The 4,398-nt window shown below is 29.6% G+C and overlaps 1 non-coding gene across 1 annotated transcript; it reads left to right on the top strand.

Moving 5' to 3' along the window:
* The first annotated feature begins 1,839 nt into the window (after nucleotides 1-1,839).
* Trnas-gcu (transfer RNA serine (anticodon GCU)) lies at nucleotides 1,840-1,921 on the top strand. Its single transcript has one exon. It is a non-coding gene; the product is annotated as a tRNA-Ser (tRNA).
* The last annotated feature ends 2,477 nt before the right edge of the window (nucleotides 1,922-4,398 follow it).

Below are 4,398 nucleotides of genomic sequence, written 5' to 3'. Positions count from 1 at the left end.
TATTATTCTGTTCCATTCACAGATCCGCAATAGGGTTGCAAGATGACAATCGAACTAGCTGACCCGGAAAATGTTTGAAATTGAAATGTTTCTTGGACATTGCAACATTAGTTATTTTTTCTAAAATAAAACATTTTTTAATAAACAAAGTAGCCTTAGTTACTCCTTGTCACAGCAGCTACCTGCCAATAAAAGTCCTGTCAAAATCGGTCCAGCCATTTCAGAGATTAGTCGGAACAAACAGACAGACAAAAATTGTAAAAAAAAAATATTTTGCTGTAAGTACCGTATTCATATAGATGTAGTATTAAACGGTTATTTCAATATTACATAAAGACGCTCAAATTTTATCTATATGTGTAAAGATTATTGTATTGTAGTACAATAAATTTTATATACGATATATTTAGTAGGTCTGAGAATCGGTCGTCACCTATTTATTATATCCCAAAAATTTTAATTATTGATTTTTTTTTTCATTACTTTAATAATCAATACAGCGTTTGCTGGGACAGCTAGATTATTTATAATCTGGTTCCAAAAAGTTAAAATTGAATACCAAGACCTATGGTGGAGCCCTTAACTCTAGCTAACCTATTACACAACATATACAATTTATTCTTTCTTTATGAATTTAATGAGTAGAAATCACAATTTTTCTTGAATTTATATTTTTTTATGGAAGAGGATAAATGAACGTATGAGTCACCTGATACACATGATAAGTGATCACCGTCGCCCACATATCCTGCAACACCAGAGGAATCACTGGAGCGTTGCCGATCTTTAAGGTAGTAAGTAGTAGTGTGTAAGTAATATTTTTTAACATAAATATTCTTTAAACATAGTCGAACAACCAACACAGATACATACAAACATACATACATAATTTTTTCATAAGTCTTATGTTTAAACTGGAAAGTAAAAAAGTGTTATCTTTGTTTTTTTTTGTGGTAAGTTTTAGTAGTAGTAATTGGGTCTGAGTACATTGTTTTTCATATTTCATAACTTGATTTGACGCGTAGGTAGGGCTACGAACAGAACGCTACGCAAGAACCGTTGAACGTAATTAATGTAAAGGTTCGACGCTCTCCCAGTATATAAATAGACAAAAATGAAAACATGAGGATAAAATATAATATCAAGATAGTTTTCTTAAATTAATCAAATCATATGTTGAATTGAATATATTGATAATAGATACTTTTTAGGCTTTCTTGTTTTATTTTCATTTAAATATATATTAACTTTTCAATATGTATTTCTAACAAATTAATGTCACTTATTAACGGTTGAGTATTTAGCTGACTTGATGGCAGGTAACAATCCCCGTCCAGAGTATACATTGAAATACATATATTTATTCATGTATAAGCTACGGATAGAAATTCAATTATAGCTTACGTACTGCGTAAGGAGATCTACAAACTAAGGCCAAAATGTGCAATCTTCCCTCTATGAGCCATACATTGTCCTTCCATTTATTGTTAACTAAATATTCACACCTTATTCACATGCATAATTCATTCATACATTCAGTCGTAGAAATATATGCATTGCTCCCAGCTGGAATCGAACCCCTAACAATCCTCAAGATGCGGATGTATATAAGCACTCGATGTACTTTATTATCTATTACAAATTAATTTAGTTTATTTATTATGGAATAACTTAACGTACTATGAAAATATTATGAGCTTATTGTGAACGAGTGTTATACGCTTCAACATTTCATTAATATAATCCGTTAAGTTAGTACACATAGAAGGCGTGTAATGAATTCTATTGTCCTGAGAAGAAAATTTTTCATCCCTTCCTGAATTTCACTTTAAAGGACATGACGGGGTGGCCGAGTGGTTAAGGCGTTGGACTGCTAATCCTATGTGCTCTGCACGCGTGGGTTCGAATCCCATCCTCGTCGAAACCTTTTGATGTTTTTTTTTATTTTCACACATATTTCAAGCTTTAAAAAGATATTATTCTTTAAATTTACAAGTAGAAAAGCAAGTTAGTTGTGCGTTATCTTATTTTCTTTTGTACCATATAATAAAATAATACCAAAAATTTGTTAGAAAATTTCGTAGCAAGGTTACGAGTTTGCTACGATTTTTTAATGTTAAAAATGTTTTTTTTTTTTATAAATTTGAGGCAAATCCATATTTAATATTTAGTATACGATATACGAATTTCGTATAAGTAAAACTGAATATTATGGACAATCTATCTTAATACAAATATATTTTGTTATAAACATTTTTTTATGAATTTGCATAATACGCCACCTGTTGGCGGGAGGGGCCTGTATCCCGCGCATGCGCGCTAAGCTTACATCCTGTAGGTTCGATATGAATGAAGACTTCGACTATTACGTCCTTTTGACTTCTGCACACTAATGAATACTGTCTAGTTCATATTTTACTTTTGATTTGGATTTGAAATTGAAAGTTCAATAAAGCTTTGACTTATTGAATTGAATATGTGTTGGTCAAGTTTTGCTCGGATTTTACTCAATATATACTTAATTACAATTGAAGTCAAATGGATTATTTTTAGAGCTATATTATAACTATTCTTATTTTTTAGATATGAATATAGAAAATGTAGGATAGTTTGAAGCTAGAAATATATTATTGAGTTATTGAGCTATGTTATTTTACATTAATTATAAACTTATGAACTTTATAGTTTTGGTACAGTATAGAAAATTAAGTTAGTCTTTAATTAATTGTTAGTTACATTTATTTGTTGTTTGTGATATTATGTAGGTAATGTAACTTTCTCAATTTGGAAGTCAAACTTACAAATAGAATAATTTAACAATATAAAATATAATATTGATATACTTTTATACAATATATCTCTCCTCTAACTGGGCATAGCCTGAGCTGTGAAAGGAACACAACAAAAAGTTTAAAAATACAAATAAACATCCATGACTTGGAAACAAACAAAGCTATTTATCATATTATAAATGTTCATGTATATCATCTTAAAAAACCGAGATTCCAATCCAACCTGGGACCTCTACCGGTAGGTATAGGGTCGTCGAATAACTATAAATATCGACGTTGTTCTGTGCATAATAAATAAAATACTGTTTTTTTATGAATTTGTGAATAATATTTCATAACATCAATAATTATTCCGTAAAACAGGGAGCATCCCTGTTGTTATAATGAAATTGTTTCACATCAGAACTGTCAAACCGTGCGTCAGTAAATTCTCTTATAGAAAATATGTCTTAAGCTATTATAGTCTTGTATATAGCGGCGAAATTTACCTTTGTATTCTAATGTTACTGCAGTTTCCCATTAAAACACGGATAAAACTACATTTTTTTAAATTGTAACCTAGCTAGATCGATTTCTCGCCCCCGAAACTACCTGTATACTAAATTTCATTAAAATCGTTGGAGCCGTTACCGAGGTTCAGATTATATAATATATAAGATAAAAAGAATAGTTTTTTACTCAAAAAATACTTAAACTTAATTACTCAACCTTCTTAAACAATAAGTAACAGCAACAATTACTACGAAATGTTCCATTCTAATTTTCATCATGTTGAAAATTCGACGCATCTTTTTATCAATCCCAACATACATTTGTATTATGCTTATGTCTTAAGGTATAGTGAACCAGTGAAATCTGGAAAAACAACTTATTTCCATAACACGAACAGGCTGCTATGAATACATCGAAAACTGGAGATAAAAATAAATAAGACGTGTTGAATATATACATTATGAAATAACTTGTTACGACGACAAAAATGGAAAAACATTGTCGTAAGAGAAGCATGAGAGCTGATCAGCATAACTTGGATTTTGCAAGAATATCCTACTAAGAGTTATTACATAACATAGTTTGGACTATGTTTTATAAAAAAATATTTTTTTTAAATAGTGGCAATGAGCTTCTTGCCGTTCTTATCATTACAACTCAGTAGTGATGATAAAATGAATAATTTTGATATTCAAAAGCAACGGATATCAAGATACATAAATTCACACGTATCCTACGGGAACAAACGAAATTTTACTTTATTTGTATTTAGTATTTTCTTTGATTAACACGAGTGTTACACATTTAAATAAAACACTTTTAAAAGGTTAAAACGCGTGTAATTTTAACGGTTTTACAATAGATGTCTGCGTAAAAGTTACATTTTCATTTTAGTTAACCCGACGTTTCAAGACCTTTCCGAGAACCTAAAGTATCGCGCCAGATTATGACAGTTGAATTACCATTTTTCGTATTAATATTGAAAGGCTTACAAATGAGATATACGAATATAATTATAAACATTTATAATTTGACATTTTTTGTAATTTTAATTGTATATTTGTTATAACCTACAGTTCTTACAGAATTGTATATTAGGTATTGTAATTTATTA

Source organism: Leptidea sinapis, chromosome 46 (genome assembly GCF_905404315.1).
Source record: "Leptidea sinapis chromosome 46, ilLepSina1.1, whole genome shotgun sequence".
Taxonomy (NCBI): Eukaryota; Metazoa; Arthropoda; class Insecta; order Lepidoptera; family Pieridae; genus Leptidea; species Leptidea sinapis.
Note: the sequence above shows the minus strand (reverse complement) of the source record. Positions and strands in the feature narration are given on the sequence as shown.